Source organism: Bacillus rossius, chromosome 8 (assembly GCF_032445375.1).
Source record: "Bacillus rossius redtenbacheri isolate Brsri chromosome 8, Brsri_v3, whole genome shotgun sequence".
NCBI classification, from domain to species: domain Eukaryota; kingdom Metazoa; phylum Arthropoda; class Insecta; order Phasmatodea; family Bacillidae; genus Bacillus; species Bacillus rossius.
The window spans coordinates 35,777,972-35,800,770 of record NC_086336.1 but is presented as its reverse complement, the minus strand read 5'-3'; the positions used below and the strand labels follow the sequence as shown (position 1 = coordinate 35,800,770).

Genomic DNA, 22,799 nt, shown 5'->3' with positions numbered 1-22,799 from the left:
TCTCTATTATGTATGGTATTAAGTTTATAATTGCGATAAAAATGACAAGGAATTAATATGACTATAGAGTTTCTTGGCTAGTGGCATGTAGTAGCGGTGAGGGCAAAAGTTTCACCGACTCTGAGACATTGCAGTCGCCATCTCAAACCCTCAGTGGGAACGCTTCCTTTATGATGGCGACAGCAATTTCCGCCGAAACGTCGGTGAAAACTTCTCGCCACGACTACATCCCACAAGCCAAGAAACATTATACAATGGCCGCCAAAGCATGCGATCTTCATTTATGGTGTGTCATAGAGTTCAGTTTAATCTAGCGGGGCTCGAGCACGCCCTAATTGCAAGGTCGAGAGCAGGGAGGGTCAAGGAAGGAAAATATCATCACCCCCCCCCCCCCCCCCTGAAGCCTTTTTCCTCAGAAATAATGCAACTCACTAACCAACTTAAAATGCATGATTAATAGTTAAATTTATGGCAATGCATATTCAAAATTAAAAGCAGTCTTCTGTATGAAAATGCAATTAAGTGACTATTTATGATTTTAAGGTTTTGTAAAAAAAAGTCCTCAGGTAGTTTTAGAATGTGTTTAAAAGCATCCTATTTTTTAAAAGACTCCGGATGAACTCCCCCCCCCCCCCAAAAAAAAATGAACACCGAAAATAGAACTATCTAAAAAATATCTCTCGTAGATTTCTTCGGCCCACCTCATGCACGGATCCTGGCTACGACCATGGCTGTGTGTTTCAAATACGTAACTCTAGGTTTTCGGAGCGCGAGATAGAGTGTGGTTCGGATTCCTAATGGAAGCAGTTCCGAGCTGTGCTGCCTGTCCCCGGTGTGAGAGCTGCTGCGATGCTCACCGACACTACTTAACCACTAAGTGTGTTGTAATAGAAGGACCGTACCGCCAGCCCCATCGTCAGAGGCACGACGCAGTCAGAGTCTCCCGTCAGAGCCACCCAGACAGCCAGGCAGACAAGGCAGTATGACTGAAACTGCTCATAATGGGACTCGAACCCGTTTCTAAAGTTAAAAAAAAAAAAAAAAAAAAATTATTTATTTTTTATTTTTTTTCCACTTTCTTATCCACAAATAGCCCTCAGCAGGGGGTAGGTTTTTATAGCCCCGACCGCCCCCACCAAAGGATACAAGTTAAACAACACTATAGAAGTAACTCAGCATCATATTTTCACAGACATCCACACATAAACTCTATTTTAAAACAAGAGGTAGTGGGCGGCAATCCGCGGCCTGGAACTCTTCGCGGGCCCTTGGTTCGATGCTTTGTTCTGGCATACGGACCACGAGGCCCGCAACTGCTATGATGACAATAAAGTTTGCGGCACACTGTGTCGCAGTGTTGTCTGATAAGCAAACAGTCTGAGCAGGCACGACGATGTGCTGTCCCTCCCAGGCCTGATGAATCACCTCTCTCGCGCCGAGGGTGGGGGTATTCCGCCTCACCTGAAACAAGACACAGTCGCCAGTTGCCACAGCTGCTTCGGCATTAACCACGTCCACAGCTACACAATGCAACACACACAAAAAAGGGTCACAAAAGTAAAACCAGACCTGGACTTTATACAAGTGTGTAATTAATCACCACACCTAACTGAACAATAATGAAGTCAAGTTACCTTTCCGACAGAAGAAAATAAATTAAAAGGCATTAATAGTGCACAACAGAACTATCGGAGATAACCAAGATGTCCAGAAAAAATCCACGAACAGAAACTCCCGACTTTCATTCGCTTTCTCCGGGAAGTTTTATTATTTCCCATTGAGCGAAACTAAGCAAAAGTTTTGATAAAAAACAATCAAAAAAATACGTTAGCTCTTCTTCCTAGCACTGCCATAGTCACGGGGTATTTGCATATTCTTCGTGACAAAAATATTTACACGCCAATAAAAAAAACCTGGAAAACTATGCATAAAGTAATGTTTATTACATCGCACTCTCGAAACAAGTCACTGATGGAATTCAGCGTCACGAGCAAAAAAAAACAAACTGAAAAGCCCTTCTGCAACCTGCATTGCAATAATAATGACCCCTAGAAAACAATGTGCACGAGAAAGTTTATGGGCTCGCGATACATGATCAGACTTTCTCTCACCATTTTAATTAAAATTTCCTGACCTGAAAATTTTACAGACTTTTGCCCGATTTTTCCATGAATTCCAAATTCCCTGTCAAATTTAGGCTTTCCCTCTTTTCCCTGATAACGTTCTACAATATTATTTTGACGCATAGCAAAGAATGATACATTTATTACATACAACTAAGGTGTCGGCAGATGTTTAGTGGAAGAATATTTATTAATTAAATGTTCTACACTGTATTTTCTTTTAAAATATAAATAGTTAATAGTTATTTTACGAATACGAACATATTTTACAATTTTGAAAGAGTGAAACGTTTCTTCAGGCCATAAATTTTAACGAAAATTCTATTACCAATGCAATTACGTAGTCGATTAAAAATATGAATACCAATTGAGCACATTAAAAAAATTATCAGATCGTTAAAACATGATACGACATTACTCCGTAACAACACACGGTGTATGTAGGACACGCTACATTCTAAAGGACATGCATTCGCGATGATTTAACGTATGTTGGACATATATCGTATGTGCAACAAATTTGTTATATCAAATAATTATTTCGCATTGTAAGAATCATTCAAAAAACGTATTCTTAATGATGATCCCCATCACACACTCCCTTAGTTAATATACACAGTAAAAAAAATTATAACGTTTTACAAACAATTCGTTGAAAACAAGATGGTTAATTTGCTAACAAAAAACCATAAGTTACTAATATTTAAAAATGAAAAAATCAAGTTTTTTTTTGAAAATTATTATATACATCGTATATTCAGTAATGATATCGTAGACTTTACAAGAGCAATTCTTGTTGAGTATTCGTGCTCTTTTTGGAAGTCTAGAAATCGATCTACTTAGGTCTTAATTGTAGGACAAACAGTTTAAACGTACATTCGAAATATTAAATTACGTAAACATAGCAACAAACAATCCGAAGACATGTATCATCATGAATGAGAACTTGATTGCAACGCGCCACGTTATTCACTTTACGTGCCTTATTGAAATAACATTTTTTTTAAACAATATTTTCACAGTAGTCGTATACATACCACTCATACGTTTACATAAGCCAGCGAGCCTCCGAAATTACCGACCCAAACATATTCACTCGAGCAAACAACTATCTAAATATGCAAACTTCATGGCCACAAATCAAGGTGGTATCCAATTTGCTTTCGGCTCAGATTCTCTCTCAGCTTCTACCTACATTTAAACGAAACGTATTGCGTGCTCACGCTTAATAATTATTTTATGAAGAAAATAATTAGCTAGTCTTTCAGTTCTCACCAGTCATGTGCAAACATCTAACCTCGGTAACGAGCAAACTTGCATGTTCTCATGTTCATATTGCAACTAGAACACAAATTTTAACGCCAATATTTTAAAAGAATGCCAAGCGAGATAAAAAAAAAAATTAAGCAAAACATTCATTTTCCAAAAACCAAAATTTCTGGATGCTAATCGCACATACTTTTTGCACCCACCGCTAGAATTCGCTGCCTGAATCGTAAACTTTGCTTGCCACCATCAAACGCAGATGGCAACTAGTAGCACGAAACAAACGGAAATTTTAAACTATTAGAAACGGCTTCGATAAAACCCCAGCTTTGGACCTGACTTTCAAGAAGGCATTTTATTAAAATACTCCCCATTTTGTTAAAATTCACTAAAAGCTAATATTAAAACGTTTTTTACAAACATTGGAAGTTAAACTTCTATGGCACTGCTAAAATATTAGCCTAACACATTTTAAAAACACTTACAACACTAAGTATGTGTTAGTATATTTGTTTTTTCTAATACGACTGAAATCTGTCTGTAAAATACGTCCTAAAAACAAACCTTACTAAATTGATTCAACATAATTACTATATGTACTATATTATAATGTTATAAAATGTAAAAAAAAAAATCCCATTGAACAAGATTTTAACCACGTACCTCGAGCTTACGAAGAGCACACATTACCACCATGCTACCAAGACCGTTTGGAAGTGGTAAAAAATAATATGTATTATAATCATTGATATTGTATCAATTTCAGTTTACCAAACATGTTCCCATGAAAGTTTCACTACCATAAAGTTTCATCTCGCACACCAAAACGTCTGTCATGTCCCCTAATGTTTACGAAAGTGGCTATATACGGGTTTGTGTTGCTACACGTGGTTCCGCCTTCCTTGTGACATTTAAGTATATCGATTTCCGTTCCATATTCAGGAAATCACTTCCTAACAAATGCCGTATACCGAGAGCTAAGACAGTTTACACACCAACATATAAATATTTCTATTTTGTGCAGCTGAAGGTAGGGATGACAGAAGTATATTCCCAAAACGTTATAAAAACCTCTGCCATAATCCATTGTTATTTATTGTTGCCGAAGGACAGTTTGTGAAAAAAAAATATCCCTAGCGTACTCTGGCGCCAGCTGACGTGACGTCCTAGCAGCAACTCGTTAACTCGTCGGGAACGAAGACTCCAAGAAGCAAAGACGGCAGCAGGAAGTGGCGTGCGACCATTGTGCAGCGGGGAGGGGGCGCTAGGAAACAGTCTGCTGCTCCGACACCACAACCCTCCGCCCCCCCCCCCCCCCCCCCTTCTTGACGCAAAGGCAAAGCGCTGGCCCCCAGCCCGCGCCTCGGGGCGCTGGACCGAAATGAAGGGGTAGGGGGAGGCGTAATTAACGTACTCGCGCGAGGCCAGGATGTACCAATTTAAAAAAACGAGTGCGCGCTTTTGACCCCGCGTCAACAGCAACGCGACTCGGAATGTGGAGCGGAAGAAGGGCGGCTTCGCTCTGCGCGCCGTCTATGAATGAATGAACTAAATTAGTGAATTAACCTAATTAAAGCTTAATGCTCAGTTGCACACGCCATGTTATTTTTTTGTTGCCAATTTCAGATTTTTGAAAAGGTGTTTCGAAAAAGAGATCATGGGGCAATTTTTTTTAATGCGATGCCGAATTGTAGAAATCGAGAAACCGCAATAAGTCTTGCATTTTTTTTTTCAATGAGTTTTTTTTTATGGATGGCAGATTAACGTAGCATTCAACGAATCGCTAACTACTGTGATTTTTAATATAGCATTCGTGTAAATTATCCAAGATAAAAAAAAATTGCATAAAAATTCGACAACTGAACTTTCGCATTTGTTGTTCAGTCGCAAATTTCGTCACCAGATATTTAATAACTTTTTTTTTGCTTTCAATAAAATTTCACGGAACTGTACATAATTAAAATTACACTAAATAAACACATGTTCGCCAACTTTACGATTACACACACAAACAAATTGAACAGCTCATTAAATAATATAAATAATAGTAATGGTAAGAAAAAGAAAAAACATGACGTGCGAGACCATGCCTTACGGGACCCGCCTAGTCCGGGGTGTATGTGTGTTGGTGAGGCGGAATAATAAGTGCAATGTTTTCTGGTGCTTATACCGCGGAGTCGCCTCTAAGCGCAAGGCTCTGAACTGGCGTGCAATATTCTTGTCGTGCATAGGGCAACAAGAAGCATTATATGGCGGGGAAATAAAGATAAAGGGGTATTAAGCCTCCTGAGTGCGTTTAATAATCTGTACCAGGTATTTAATGTACGAAAATTACTCTGAAAACACGCATTTTAGCAATTTTAACTTTTCTGAAAATGCAGTTTAAAGTAGAAAAAGTACGCAAACAGAACTACACATCCGCCCTCAGCGTATTATTTTTTTCCCCGTAAACGGACATACATGATATCTTCAGCAGTTTTTACATCGCGTGATTTTCCCCCAAGCTCTGCACACAGTATGTGCGCCCACAGAGGGTGCTGTTGCAACTTAGAAACACGCAAGATAGAATCTTCTAAGTTGCGCGTGTTTCTAAGTTGCGCGTGTTTCTAAGTTGCGCGTGTTTCTAAGTTGCGCGTGTTTCTAAGTTGCGCGTGTTTCTAAGTTGCGCGTGTTTCTAAGTTGCGCGTGTTTCTAAGTTGCGCGTGTTTCTAAGTTGCGCGTGTTTCTAAGTTGCGCGTGTTTCTAAGTTGCGCGTGTTTCTAAGTTGCGCGTGTTTCTAAGTTGCGCGTGTTTCTAAGTTGCGCGTGTTTCTAAGTTGCGCGTGTTTCTAAGTTGCGCGTGTTTCTAAGTTGCGCGTGTTTCTAAGTTGCGCGTGTTTCTAAGTTGCGCGTGTTTCTAAGTTGCGCGTGTTTCTAAGTTGCGCGTGATTCTAAGTTGCGCGTGTTTCTAAGTTGCGCGTGTTTCTAAGTTGCGCGTGTTTCTAAGTTGCGCGTGTTTCTAAGTTGCGCGTGTTTCTAAGTTGCGCGTGTTTCTAAGTTGCGCGTGTTTCTAAGTTGCGCGTGTTTCTAAGTTGCGCGTGTTTCTAAGTTGCGCGTGTTTCTAAGTTGCGCGTGTTTCTAAGTTGCGCGTGTTTCTAAGTTGCGCGTGTTTCTAAGTTGCGCGTGTTTCTAAGTTGCGCGTGTTTCTAAGTTGCGCGTGTTTCTAAGTTGCGCGTGTTTCTAAGTTGCGCGTGTTTCTAAGTTGCGCGTGTTTCTAAGTTGCGCGTGTTTCTAAGTTGCGCGTGTTTCTAAGTTGCGCGTGTTTCTAAGTTGCGCGTGTTTCTAAGTTGCGCGTGTTTCTAAGTTGCGCGTGTTTCTAAGTTGCGCGTGTTTCTAAGTTGCGCGTGTTTCTAAGTTGCGCGTGTTTCTAGGTTGCGCGTGTTTCTAAGTTGCGCGTGTTTCTAGGTTGCGCGTGTTTCTAAGTTGCGCGTGTTTCTAAGTTGCGCGTGTTTCTAAGTTGCGCGTGTTTCTAAGTTGCGCGTGTTTCTAAGTTGCGCGTGTTTCTAAGTTGCGCGTGTTTCTAAGTTGCGCGTGTTTCTAAGTTGCGCGTGTTTCTAAGTTGCGCGTGTTTCTAAGTTGCGCATGCTTCTAAGTTATGAAATTTGGTTTCCATTGTTTTTGTTCTTACGAAATAAATGAAGCAGCATAAAACAATAGCGTATTTTTTTTTAGTTAAGCATTATAAAGTTATTTGGATGGTGACTGTAAAATGTGTAAGTTGGTTAAAAAGTGTGTTAAATAAAACGTTTAACGTAAATTTTTTTTAACTACTTTAGTCAAAAGAAGTTTAAAATATACATTAATAATGAAGCTCACTAAACAAATATTACAAGCCTTGTTTTATAATCCCATTTTATGCCAAAGTCAGCCGCATCTCTCTTTGTATTTTAAATTTTTTTATTATGATTAATATTTGACTGTGATAAGCCTGATTGCAATGTACGGTATTCTATATGAATTTAAACCTACATTTTTCTTAAACTTATAATGTAACTTCAGCCACGCTGGATAAGAACCGTTCTCAGCCGTGTTTGTGAATCAAGGGTCAGTATAAGCCTGTGTCGTGTGGTTGTTTGGGAACCATGTCATTTTTATTGACGCGGAGAATACGATAGCAAAATAAAAAAAATGGCGTGGAACAATTTAAAATACTTAATATGTGATGTCTTATTCAAAAAATTTCAACAAGCAGGAATGTTTATCATTAATTATGTACGCCAAAAAAAAGTACGATATCATGTCAGTGAAGAAACAGTTTTGTTTTCACGAAGTAGACGCGGAGGCACTGGCGAATTACGTTCGGGCCAGCGAAGCAACGAACGAGACTGTGCAAGCTGAAACAAACCTGTATCGATACAGACTTTTAAAACTTTTAGCCTTCCCACCCCCTCTCCCCTTTTAAAAAAAAAATACTTATACCCTTATACGACATGAGTCGCACACGTTGGCTCCCAGTACGCACCAAGCACAAACTTTAGCCGCGGTAAAACTTGTGATTAAGACGAGGAAGAGGAAATGAAGGAGGAAGTAAGAGAGAGAACCAGACAGAGCGAGAGCGAGAGAGAAAGACAGAGACAGAACGAGCGAGAGAGACAGAGCCAGAGCGAAGAAGAAAGAGAGCAAAAAGAGACAGAGTGAAGATGAAAGACAGCAGAGCGAGAGAGAAAGAGTCAGCAGAGCAAGAGAGAAAGACAGCAGAACGAGAGAGAAAGAGCACAGCGAGATAGAAAGAGATAGAGGAGAGAAAGAGAGGCAGACAGGGCGAGGAGGAGTTAGATAGCGTGAAAGCGAGACAACGAGAGAGTTATAAAGAGAGAGAACGAGAGATACAACAGACCGAGTGAGATACGTGAGACAAGAAAGTTGGCGAGATCCAGACGCAGCACTGCATGCAGAGAGACAACAGAAAAAAACACCATGAGACCGAGAAGAAAGTCCAAGTATTGCTCGCGGAGAGAACCAGCAGACAGCGAGAGGCCCACACCTAGTCACGCAGCCGTGGCACTGTTCACTGAAGTTCTCCGCGGGCCCAGTGGCGGAGAACGTGCGTAATTAACGGCGGGGAACTTCCTCGCGCTAGCTTCTCGGCAGCACAGAACGCCGGGGACAATCTTCGCCAGCCCAGGCGACTAACTTTTTTTCTCCTCGCGCGATTTCCATCGTTAACGCTGTCCACGCTCCGGTGAGGAAACACCGGTGAAGTCCAGATCTCGTCTCTTCTGGGGACGTGGCGGAACAAGAAGTTTACTACGTGTTTCTTTCACAGACGTCCCAAGTTTACACGTCCAAGGTAGTGACTGGGAATAATTTGCCGCGGCTAGAAAATTTGTTTGGATTATGGTGGGGAGGGAGGGGGTAAATCAAATGTTTAGCTTGTAAAGAAGGTTTAGTTAATATATTTATGGCGACTCAATTTACGGGATTTTGTAATGATTAACATACGTAAACTATTTTTAAAACTGCGTATTTTTTGTTCAATTCGCAGAACTGCACAATATTTTCCTGTCATGCGAACAATAACTACGCAGAGATTCCAGTAATATTTCATCAATACAATAGCCAAGGTTCAACCAAGTGAAGAGGCGCAGTGGAAAAATATGCATTGGACTTGCTTTCGAGAACATTCAAGTTCATCGTCCTGATTTCTATTTCCCGCCATTTCCTAAAGTAACACTTAAAACAAATTCCAGGCGAAGTTACTGGCAAACATGGAAAATTTCTTGCACTATTTCGTGCAACTGTTTTATGTGTCCAAGAGGTTAACACCTCGCTGCTTCCCAAAATAAAATGTCATCAATTATAAAAACCCTACTTCTGAGTCCATAGCAACAATGACTATCTTGCCTGCCTTTGGAGCACATCAGCAACACTTCGGGATCGAGGAAATGCACGAACGAAAGTACCCTTCGGCTATCGAAGGATGCACAGGTCGACTCCAGGGCAAGTCACGCCCGGAAAATGCCCAGGGCCACGCGTCGACCACTTTTACATTTTCTTAATGAGAAAAGGAACAAAAAAATTTAGCTTGAAATTTTAAGTGCTTGTAATACCTTCCTATTTGAAATGGGGTTTCATGATTGCGTATTTAAAAAAAGTTCAAAGATTTTATTGATTCATTCAATGACGCGGTCTTAAGATAGTTTTATTGGTAAAATCTTTCAAAACTAACTAAAGTATTTATCAGGAAAGAATAGATAATTTCTTAAGACAAATTAACAAAACCCTGGTCGAGGTGCACATTACACAAAAATGTTTTATACTTCTATACGCACGATAACAAATATGATTTATGGCATACGATACATGTATGAAAAATAATTATGTGAAGCAGTATTTATAAAAAAAATTAAAAATCTTAAAATATAAGAAAAAATCATGAAACAATAAATAGATAAAAGTAGATACTGTTTTCCAATATTTTTATGAAAAATTGTGTGAATTATGAACAGTACCAGCATACAATTTATTTCTACACTTAAACCAAGAAGGTTGATACCCGATTTATTTGTTGAAAGATTCTGTAAGCGGGCCGCCAGTTGACCACAACTGATCTGCATGATGCCTGGAAGCAGGTTGAAAATAAAAATAAACCCTATGAGTTATAAAACTAAGCTTCCTTCCGTGTTGTGTACATTGCGATGGATTTGACTTGGGAACATTTGTTGCACTCTCTTGCCGTGCGCCAGGCGCACATACGTCGCTAGCACCGTGGCGGAATGACACTGCAAATAGTGCACCGGCAGGGGGACGGACTCAATGCATTGGGCCGTTGCCGGTGTCTCCCATACGCTGACGGTCACCACGTGATTGGCAGGTCGAGGGCGGGCACACTAGCGCAGACCGCGATCCAGACATGCTTCAGGAATACCGGGCGGGTTTCACTGTCCCTGAAGACAGGAGCGAAAATCTGCAGGATTCCCAGGGGGGAGGGGAGAAGGGAATTACGTTTATAGTTCGTGTTTCACAGTAAGACTTTGCAAGCGCAAGTGGGCCCACGCAGTGATGGGCTTCTTCATTACACAAAAAGGGGGGGGGGGGGGGGGGCAGGCCACCCTGTCAACCCCGCTCCCCTTCCGGGCCAGAAGGGTTACATGCGTTAAACACGAGGATTTCACATGCATTCTAATAAATTCTAAATATGCCAATATTTATATTTCCATTCGGGCTGAAAACAATTTAACGGCAAACGAAAATACTCGCTGACAATAGAGTTGATAATAAACCCCCAGGCAGTAGCGGATCCAGAGGGGGGGCTAAGGGGCTCAAGCCCCCTCCAAAAGCATCTGGGTCCACTATTGTTTTAATGTTTGCCTTGATAAAGCCTAGCCTCAGCTGGGTCAAGCCCCTCCCAAACCAAAATTCTGGATCCGCCACTGCCCCCAGGATTATTAAGTCTTTATTTAGTAGACTACTTAGCGCATTGATCGAAAACTACTTCAAAGCTGCATCTCCAGTCTTGGCAATAAGAGTTACTCCCTATGGTTCCGCCATCCATAAATAGGGTTTCATGGTTTCTCGAAATAACCCCATGCGAATGCTGGGAAGGTTACTCATTATAGGCCACTGCAGATTTCTGTTCCAATATCCCGGGTGGTTGAGACTGGGTGTTTTAACACTAACACAATCATATGTGAAATCCACTGTGTACCAGTGGCATATTATTGAAACCGTTAAAACTGAATTAATTTGTAAAATATTTTCAGTTAAGTGATTTTGATTTACAGTAGTTTCAAAAGTTTCGTATTTAGATTGTACTGTCCGTAACGACCTTGTTGTCGAGGAGAAACCAACACCAGATTTTTTTATAGGCCGAAACTATAAATTCCATTTACTAAATAACCTCCACTCAAAAATAACTCAAGTACTTGACCCGCAAAAAAAAAAAAAATCAAATTAACACACCTGCAATGAAATAGAGCGTACAAACTTGCAGCAATTCTGAGAATTCTACACAGATTAGAACTAAAATGTATCAGTGTCGATTAAATTCACGCGTTGTGGTACACAGCAGTTTTCTAGCTGTCGGCGTTGTGGTACACAGCAGTTTTCTAGCTGTCGGCGTTGTGGTCAATTTGGCATTTCGGCGTTCTGGTGCGTCCCCGTACTTGGCACCTTGTTGCACGCGGATTGTTATCTAGATCAATAGGACGCCCCATCCTACACCCTAGTTTTCTGCATAGTGTTTTCCCTCCAGATGTATTAGGGAGGGAGGGAGGGAAGCATTAGGCATTCTGCTGACACAAATCCAATTTTTTCCCCTCCATTGTTAGACGGCTGTCAACGGAATGTCACCAGCGCACGCGAGGATGGAGGAAGAAAGCAGGGTGAGAAGTCGTGGAAGGGCGCAGCTGGTGGGGGGAAGAGGACTGAGATCCCGAAAATTCTCCCAGCGGAAAGGACACGTCACCCGCGTCACCCCGACAGACGGGGATGTGGATGGGGGGGGGGGGGGGCAACCCGTCTGCAGAACCATTCGTGACGCATCTTCCGGTCCGCCGCTTCCGGCCTCGCGCCCTTACTGGCCGCAACTACGTAGAGAAGGGGGGGGGGGGGGGGGGGGGGAGACAGATATTCCGCCACGTGTCTGGAATCAGCCAATGGCAGGGGGGGGGGGGGGGGGAATGCGAGCGCTCCATACCCTAGCGAAGGGGGTAAGCTACATTTCTGACATCTCATGTCACACCGATTCACCCGCTCTTCGGACCGTAAACATAAGCTCACCGACTGCCAAATGAATCTACGAACACCGGCGAAATTCACGTCAGACAAGGCTTCCACGGGAATTCTAACCCACACTCTCCGATATCATTCATTTAATTTCCGCCCCGCTACCTGCAATTTACAATATATTTCCTCTTTTGTGATATTTTTTTTTTCAAATTACTCCAGTTTGTGGTCCTTATGAAACCTAACTTCTATTGAGTTAACGAACGTTATTATAAAACTAAAAGAATTTTGAGATGAAGACTAGATACAAACGGTTAATCTAAAACTATATACCACATGATTTCAGTATTACTTGGATTTATAAAACATATTTGCCCTTAAGTTCATAAAAACACTTAAGTAAATGATTTAGTAGAAAACGGCCCTTTGAAGGAAGTAGTATCAAAAATTATTTTGTTTCCATAATTTCGAATTGTTCCTCATTGTTAATTACTTTACAATATAACCATTGTTAGTAAAAATTATTTTGTAAATTTAAGAGATACATATTTAATGCTTTTTAGAAACATATTTAATGCTTTTTAGAAACTTGAAGACCAATATTTATGTCAACCCTAGTATGAACTAAGATGAAGTTATCTTGTGTACATTTTTAAATTAATCGCTTGTGTGTGTAGTCTTTGATATTTCCTAATTTGTCAAAAACTACGCTAGGGTTGACATAAAATGTTTTAAATTAAAAACTTAAATAAAGCACGTATTAAATTCTATAAACAATTAACGATAACTAGATAATACGTTTATTTAAAATCATGTGCAAAATTTTTTTAATAATATCAGCTAAAAGTGTTGGGAGTTTTGATTCAAAGCTACAATTGAAGCCTAACTAACAGTTATGTATAAGCGCATACTGCGAGTACCGCTTTGTAGTTTCCTCGCTTGCAGCGCCACCTACGCAAAATGGCGACACCTGAGCGTGAACAGTTTTGTGTTCTGCAATTTGCTAAGAGTGGATCTGTAATTTCGGCCTTCCCCATTAAAATCTCTTTGTACGAGAATGGTTGAACGTCGTCTCTGACCGATGTATATGGTCGTAATGGTCGAGACGACAAGAGCTCTTTTTCGCAAACCTCCAATTTCACCTGACAAAACGCCATGCGATTTTGCTTTTTCCTTCGGGACTTTATAAAAGATCGTGTCTTATGTTCCGCCGCTACCTAATGGATTTTTCAGAGTTGAGGCACAGAAATAAGAGGCTATTGCTTCTATCACCCGGGGCTAGGTTGGATGTGTGCCGTATACCTAAAGGTGCACATATTGAACATTTATAAGTAAAACTTAGGTTAGTTTACACTGTATTTTACGTATGATTAGTTTGAAATAGTCTGAACTGAACTGTAGAACATGCTGTATAGGAATACGACCCTCTTAGAGCAGAACCCGGCGGTGGCGTGACCCCTGCTCGTGGCGAAGACACGACACGCCCGACCCGAGCGTGCTGCGGGTGGCGGACCTCCCAGGCGGCGGTCACTCGGCGACACGCGACCACCTCTCTCTGCCCGGGATCAGCATCCATCAACTCACGTGCGTGAATTTACCCCTCCCCCCCTCCAAACGCTTCCAACCAGCCTGAGAAAATCGACAAAGCTGGTTAAAGACCGTTACCGAACAAAATACCAAAGAACAAAAACGTAAATACGCACGGTTAGGGAATTTAAATTAACCGGGTTAATTAACAATTAACACAATACCATAGTAAAACAACAAATGCTTAACAATAACGTGGGCAGAGAGGAATGTTAACCGTGATAAAAACTTGGTACACAATAAAAATAAAGGTGGGTGGGGAAAGGGTGGATATAGTGCAAGTAGCACCAGAAAATAAGCAACAAAATGATAGTCTGGTTTGTGTGCCCATTTTTTAGGACACACATGCACGATGTATGCAAGGAACTATCTCGGTAGACTCGTCGTTTATTGCTGCCGAAGCGAGCGGCTGTTACCTACGTGCGCTCTTGCACGCCTTCGAAATAAATCTTTAAAATAAGAACTATTTAAAAATTAACTGCAAATGTTTTGACGTATATACATATAGTGTATTACAGCAAACAAACTTTTAGCATCGACTTATGACCATATTCTATTAACAGAGCAGGATTGAAATGGAACATTCGCACCTGGACAACTAACATATTACGTCTAGTATATTCGTATTAAAATACTTTCTTGACGCAAAGAAAACACTAAACAATAATTATAATATGTTATGATTCGCTAGAAGGCACTGTAAAAATGTGTACTTCGTTTACACGACATGCTTTATTAAAAAGAGCGTCGATCGCACTTATTTACGCGTAGTTTGGGTATGTGTTCAGGCTAGTAGCGAAACAGATAGTTTTTAACATGTATTACTTATTTTTATCATTCATAAATTAATAAAAATATGATTTCCCAAAACCCTAACAAATTAGGTTTGTAGAATTATGGGAAGACCCTTTTTTTCATTTATTTATGAATAGTATACAAAATAATTACGTAATTAGATGTCAAATTATAGAAAGTCTAGACGCAAACGATAAATTAAAAACTGTATACGATACCAATACATGTTTTTCATTTCATGCTAGGATTAACATAAAAGTTGGTATTTCAGTTTCTAATAAATGCTAAGCACATAATTAAATTAATAATACATTTTTAAAACAGTAATTAATTATATTGTGAATTTTTTTTTAAAAATATTTAGCAAAAACGAAATTATTGAAGTAAAATAAGTTATACCTACTAACACCTAAATACTAACTTTCACTCCTAACTCGAGTAAGAAATGTGTTTTAGACATACATTAATACCATATTGTAGATATGACAACAAACGTTTTAATTCGCGAAATTCAAAACAAATATGAATTTATTTAACTATAAGCTGTTGTCTGTAGTGATACTTAAAAAAACAAACAAAAAAAACGAAAAAAAACACGCTTAGCATTGTCGAGGTTTTTCGTAAACTGAAAAATAACTATTTGAAAATAAAACCGTTGCTGACCACGGTATTATATTTGTTACGTGTAGGAAAACAGGTTCGAAGAGGACATCCAAATTAATTAACTACAGTATTGTTTATTTCTACTATTTACACTATTGATTAAATCACAACATTGTAAACGCTCACATTTAGTCCACAGTTCACTCTCCGCACTGGAAGCTCGGCTCGACAGTGGCTCTAATGGTAGTCTTACCTCGCACCTCTGTCCCAACACACTGCCTCGCATCACTCACTCGTCCGTCGCACTCAGCACATTCCCGATGCACCAGTCTCCACACGAATCTAAGTCACTCGTGGTCCACTTTCTCTCGCCAAGGGATCGCTCGCCCTGACTCCTAGAATGGTCGCGTCATCAGGGTCGAAGCTCCCAGAGAAGAATGTACCAGTTACGCCACTTGACGCGAGCGGGGCTCTGGGAACGTGCCGAACCCTCCAGAGGAGCCGAGGAAGGGGAAACAAGTGGGAGGGGGTAACGAGGGGGCGCTGGAATCAGATTAGGCGCGTGGCAGTAATAGACCGCGCCCCACCAGCGGGCTAACCGGCTGGCTGGCCAGGTGGCCAGGTGGCCAGGTGGCCAGGTGGCCAGGTGGCCAGGTGGCCAGGGCACTGGCCCGCTGCGCGGACTCTCCTCAGGTATACTCGTATAATTATTTTTAAAAAGAAGTTAAAAGTTATTGTCGCAGCATTGAATTATCTTCAGTTTCCAGACAACAATAGCGCGGGACTCATGGGTTTCACGCTCAAACTACCTTGAACTTAAACATTGTAGAACATTTATTACGACATGCCTCCACAAGCAATCTTTATTTTTTTTCCCTCCACCAATTGCATATTTTTGTGAAGAAATATTTCTAAAGTGGGGGTTTAAAACCTATTTTCTGTGTTTCATCTCACTACGTAAACTAAGAAAATAAACATGTAGTGTAAGTTATTCTACCATTTTTTTCTTCTTTAAACAGCAGGGCGTCGACACATGACTTTACCTGACCGAAATTTCAGATTTGCCCACGTATTTTTTTCGAAATAATTTGTCCAACTTCAAATGAGGAATTGTCAGTATTCTTCGTATTAAGAGCATTCTAGGACGAACATTGTCGATGTGTGAAAAGTCGTGGGGTAACGGATATTGTGAGATTGACACTAAATTCGTATGTTAAGAGTTGGAATCCAAGCCAATTGATTATTTTTGCTATTGCGAAAATAAAACTAATCAGTTCCAAACCCTTAAAACAAAATATTGTAGCTATTTATGAAATTCATGCTATTTAACAGAGGTCTGTATTAAAAATTTCTACCGTCAAATTTTAAGCAAATTTATAAAATGTTACTTTTGATCATAAGGCGTGGCGTACCATTACCAAACTTCCCTGGATTTCCAGAATGAGGACGCCTTGAAAATGCGAAGCTTGTACCTATAGTAGAACCTCCTAAAAAAAAAGTTCAAAACAAGGACGTTGAAGGGGCGGGGGGCATGTGCTGCAAGAGCGCTAGAGGATGCCAGTTGAACCCTTGCGGTGGCGCGCCCACCCCGGACAGAGGGGTGACTGAGTAGGGGGGTAGGGGGGGGGAGTGTGTCGCTCGCGTGTCGGGGCTACTTTATGGCCCCGCGTCGCTCGCTACTCGCCCCTAAACCCTGCTGCCGCTTATTTTGGCGTGGTGCGACTTCTACAACAAGGGTGGCCAACCTTTGGACAGTGAGGGCTGCTAGCAGATAGGTTTTTTTTTTTCGGAGAGAGATTTAAAAAAAAGTGTTAAAAAAACAGAGCGCGTGTAGCTCAGTACGGATAGAACTGAAACTTCTTTGGCAATTCAAAGAGAGAAATAAGATATTTTGTAAATAAACATAAATTAAAAAAAATATATTACTCACTTCAAAATGCTCAAACCCCGTTGTGTTGCCATCTGCCCAAATACTCCCTTACTAGATGCCAAGAAGTCGGGGTGGCGTCAGGCGCAGGCGGGTCCCTACTGCCGCGACCCGCCTATCCCTGCAGCATGGCAGGGTTCCACCTGAGCTGCACGCCGCCACGTGGAGACCGCTCAAGGGAACAAGTTCTCTGCACCGTCCGCAACCTATTCTCCGTCCTTTCCCCTTCAGAAACGTTTCACAAGGATGTTTGACGAAAACTTTGCATTGAATTCGACCTTTGAAATTTCACTCCAAAATGCCCAAACAAATTTCACTTAAAAAATTTTACGAGGGGTCTGTGCAGTTACATTATAGTTCTCAACATGTTTCAAATCCTGTGTGGTTTGGAGTTCCAGGAGTGATAACAGTTCACCTTGCATTATCCAAAACATTCTAACTTCAACGAAATATTGCATATATTTTCATAACTTCAGGAGACAGCCGTTTGTAAAAATCTAAAAATCTAGCACACAAATTTGTACTTTGTTAATTAATTTTAGTAGAAACTGAAATTTTTTATTTCATGCAATTTATTTTGTGGTAGAACGCCCGTCTCTAGGGATGAGGCTATTGAACGCTGCAAATATTTACGAGTGTATTGAAGCCCGGAAAACAACTTTCCCGCGGTCAAAAGCCACCCATACAAATCCCTTCCGCACGAAAGGTGAACGGAAATGTTAAGGTTACACGTCCGAATACCGGAATTGACTTCGGCGTTCGCCTAACGACTTTTAGCTGTGTGCAGTACGTGAAACTGCGATGAAGTTAGGAACTTAACTACGTAATTGTTTAACGGCAGTCGAGCTATTTCAACTGGTAACAAAATATGTAACGGATTTCAGAGACAGACCATTAAATCAAACTTTTAAAAATGTTAATATGCTATCAAGATAAGAAAATACTTTTCTAGATTGAAATGATCCTGTGACTGGTTGTAATATACATGGATTATTATTTTAGGTTGGTATTTTTAAGTATTTTTCGATTAGCACGAATATCCTTAGAGACTTCTACGGTTTGTTATGTACGCCTAATGGTCAAAAGTACAATATTCTAAATTTACGCAAAAATTCTGATAATTCGGTGCACAGTTGTATTTTTTTTTGGAAACAAGACTTTATGTAATACTTTGTAAATTGAACTTTTTAAATAACAAATACTTACTTACATATTTAAATATTGTTAAGGCCTCACGAGTAATATGTATTTTATTGATGTTCATCTTGTTCATCTTATTGCAATGAGCTATACGCATATTTAGCCGGTATCTTGTGATAATTTTTATTATGGGCCGTTAATAATTTTTAAAAGTCCGTTAAAATTAATAAGCAGTTAATTACGGACATACATAGGCATATCTAGCTATTTGCCTTACCTGATGAACGGGCACAAAAATGAATACACAAACACGCAGAAAATAAGCAACAGTATAAACCAGCAATAGAGTAGGTCTTAAAAAAAAAAGCACAATAGAAATCCAAAAATTTAATCATGCTGAAATAAAGAATGGTGTCAAATCAATTAACTAAGATGTTTGGCAATTGTACTTCCTGGCACTAACCGAGGATCGCCTGCTGTCTGGCGGACAACCTGGGAACCACCCCGCAGCGGGTGGGGGATAGAGGATGGGAAAGGGAGTGAGGGAGTGAGGGAAGAGGGAGGAAATGTCTGGTGAAAAGTGGCCGATAGTTTGTCGCCGGCAAGTCGCTTGCCCTGCCCCGGAACGAGGAGACGGAAGCATAATGGGGCATTCCCGAAAGATGGCGAGTGAGCCGTGAATTATTCATGGCGGGCCGTGTCGCGAGGGCGCGGGAAGGGCCATAAATTCGCGCCGCGAGCCCGGGACCCGGCGGCCGCGACCGACACACTCACTCCTCCGATCAGGCGTGCGTGGGTTCGCTCGTATGTCCGTAAAATCGAAATAAATCACACGTTTGTATGGCGCTTGTACAGCAACATTTCTGTCCATTTCACAATGAAACCAAAATCCAAACACGGAGAAGAAAATTAAGGAAATTATCGAAATTAAATACGTGTTCAAAAACTAAGCGAACAGCAAACTGAAAATGAATGCTACGTATTTTCAGCAACGAAAATACCGTGGCAATACACATCAAACAATAGTACAGTATAGTTCTTAAGTTCGGGACCACGACCATCCCTGATAGGTCTTTTTTTTTGCTGGAGTTTCGAACTTCAATCTAGGAATGAAGGAATACTAGAATGTGAAAACACAAATATAACTCGCTGCAAAAACAGGAAACATTAATGAAGCGAAGACCTACAGTAACGACAAACTGAGTGAACTAAAGACGCCGGCAGCGCAGGGTGCCACGGTGAACAACAGGAATACACCCGGAAATACCTGAATGAGAATGGCTTGATTTGTGTCGGATTACAGAATTTACCGAGAAAAAACAGGATGTCCATAAGATAATATCCCAGTTTCAAAGATGTATTAAAACAGTTCAATCTAGACTATTTACAAAAAATCACACATCGAATCGAAGGTAAACGAACCTAGTTTTTTTTTCTTCTTTCGTATGTTCAGTACGTACACATTTAGAGCTCTGTCATCTCGACCATTACGGTCAGTGGCTTCGACGTTCCAGCCACTCTCGTACAATGAGATTCCAATGGGTAGGAGCTCCATCCTGTTTCCACATAAAGTTTAACAGGTACAAACACTACTAATCGCTATTTTGCGTTAAGTGGCACTGCAAGCAAGAAAAACAACAAAGAATTACTCGCGCATCCGCTTGTCTTAAAACTGTTTTGAGTTACTCTTTGTGTGACCTTGAACAATCAACTATACAACGCTTACAGTTGATACTATAAAACTTTATAACTGGGACGTTCTTTTATGGACATTTAGAACACCAGGGCTCGCCACGAACCACCACTCCCTTGCTTGGCCTCAGCTTAACTGTGAATCAAGTTGGCAATGTCAGTTTCATTGACATCTTGCAGGAGATTAGAAGATATATTCAGTTATTTCAGTACGCAGATGTTATGTTAAGGAAAACAATATACACCAATAGAATAGTATACATACCCACTTAATGTCACCTTGTAAATAGTTGATTGATTCATTAATTTAGCTGAGATGCGTGCAAATACCGAGGTGGACGACGGAGGACGACAGCTAGGAGCGGTGCCTGTTCCTCGGTGCCCCGACAACCTACTTGTTTGCATACACGACTCAACCGAAGGCTAGTTCTCACCCTGAAGTAGTCGGCGCTTCCCGGCGGTGAGCAGTGAGCCCGCACATGAACTCCTGTTCTCAATTAACGTTTACTTCCACTTGAAAGATAAACTGCATCATTGTATTTAATCGTAACCAACTTAAAGTAACTTATGTTGTGAACTTCGAACGTTAGAAGACAGTCAATCCTTTTTAAAATAATTTTGAGAAAGTCTGTAAAGTGTTTGTTCACATGGTAAATCAACGTTTAAGTATTTCCGTGGAAGTGTTAAATTGTGATTTGCATAACTATGCATGGGGATGCATGTGCCATTGCAGAAAACATGAAATATTAATGATAATTAATGCAAGACGGCTTTGCTCACAGACAGGCATCGTTTTGAACCCTCACGCTTCAGAAGCTACACCAGATATTTCTCCCTTTAATTATTTTGTTTTCTTAAAGTGCCAATATTGTTTTATTTTTAGAAGTTTATAATAAACTAGCGTTCCGCCCCGGCTTCGCCTTTGGTACATTTATAGCCTATATCACTCAGAGATCACGTACATATCTAACGGTGAAATAATTTTTGAAATCGGTCCAGTAGTTCCTGAGATTAGCGCGTTCAAACAAACTCTTCAGCTTTATAATATTTATAATAAATTAAAATAACCTAATCACTACTGTTGCCGAGCGCCCGTGCCCCCCCCCCCCCCCCTCTCCCTTATCAAAACACTGATTATGTTCTACCAAAAACTAAATGAAATAAACTCCGGGGGTAAACGTGATGGTTGAATAACAATACTCGATACAAAAATATTGTTTATTGATGTGCAACACCTTAGCTCTCGGTACATGCCATTCGATGGGAGTTGTTTCGTGAATACGACGGACATCATGGAACGGAAAAGTGTAACAAACACGGTGCTGCCATCTGTGGCGGATAGCGAGAACCAAAGTTCACAAAGACGAAAGGAAACTTTCCAGTATTTTTATGAATGTTAACAGATGGGCAGTATTTTAATAAAATCCTTTTGAAAATGAGGTTAAAAACTGTGATTTTGAATTTTTTCAAGTCTTATCGCTTTTATCGGAGCTTTGAAATTTCGCTATGCAAATCAAACGATTCGATAGTCGACGTAGCTGCTCCGGCACACAATTCTAGCAGCGGGTACGGAAACTATGTACGTACGAATTGCGTCCAGAAATGTAGTTGTGAACGCAATGTGCGTATATTCATCACGCTCGGAATTATTTTCAAGAATTTTACGTTAAATTTCGTGTCCAGAGGCCCGAGTTTCGTTTCATAAGTAAATTTGCAACATTAGAACGCGCGAACTTGCTCGTTACCGAGGTTAGATGTTACACAACACTGGCGAGTATTGAACGATTCGCTCACAATTTTTTTTTTTTTTTTACATATAGGCCCGCACTATTTATAGGTTGGCAAACCCCTGCTCTAAGCGAAAGCCACGCAATACAGCTTATGAACATAGTTCATCTTCGCAATTTTTACGGCCAGCGAAAAATAAGGGCTGTGGATGTCTGTCGTCGCCTTACTTCACCAGCTCTTTAATGAAGAGGAGAGAACATCTATGACGGATTGCAGAGGGGTGGGGTTGTGAAGGGTGGAAAGAGGGAAGAGCTGCAACATTGTCTGGCTCATTATTCAAAGTCTTAAAATTGCAGGGGACGTGATGGAAAACAAAGAGACGAAGCTCGGAATCCCGACGGCTCAATCCCCCCTCCTCCCACCATGAAGAAGGGAACGGGGACTCGAGGGGCATCCATCACGCTTCCCGGCGAGGGAGAAGAAGCCCCTGAAGATGAGCGCGCCGTGCCCGAGTGGCCGGGACACGCCGCCATTGTTCCCTTTTGTGCGGACACCAGCCACCAGCCGGGCGCGCAACCCACCCGTGGCGTATACGTCCGCAAGCAAGCGTGAAATTAAGGAACACTTGCGCTCCGTGTTGTCCACAGCCTGGCGCAGCGAACGTGCACACGTGGGGGTGGTAGTTCAACTTTGGCTTACGTGCGCGGGAACCTCTCGCACGTTGACTGCTTCCTCACATTCATAGAAAACAATATCTACTAGTACAAGAATTATTGACAATGTCCTTTTTATGAAAAAAAGAATCCAACTAAAATATTTGTTTGCCCTAAAATATTATTCTAATTAAACTTTGTATGTAACATCTATAATTAGGGCCATGCATTTTTCGCGAAATAATCTGCTCGCTCGTTAGACTGCAACAAGGTATGCCATTGCTCCCTTGTGATTGGCGGCCGTCTGCTACAGAAGACATCGCCCTGTCTGGCCGGGCCATTCAGGACGAGGTTGCTTCAGCACTGGATGGCTGTGATTGGTACGCCGACAATAGACATGCACCTGAAAAAAAAAACCAGCCAACCACGAAACACAGAAAATGCTACAGAGTTTTAACACACAGCTGGTCGGAAAATCTTTTCGCGAAAATTACATGGCCCTATTTATAATTAACTGTTTAATTTATATATTTGTAGGTTTAATCGTTATTTAGTATTTACATTTAAAGATCTCTAGAAA

General features: G+C 40.9%; 1 long non-coding RNA gene across 1 annotated transcript in view; it reads right to left on the bottom strand.

Moving 5' to 3' along the window:
• Positions 1 to 1,052: 1,052 nt before the first annotated feature.
• The window catches only part of LOC134534734 (uncharacterized), a 376,369-nt gene continuing 354,622 nt past the window's right edge, over positions 1,053 to 22,799 (bottom strand). The window contains exon 2 of the long non-coding RNA XR_010075529.1: positions 1,053 to 1,461. This is a non-coding gene — a long non-coding RNA (uncharacterized LOC134534734). The remainder of the gene's footprint in view (positions 1,462 to 22,799) is intronic.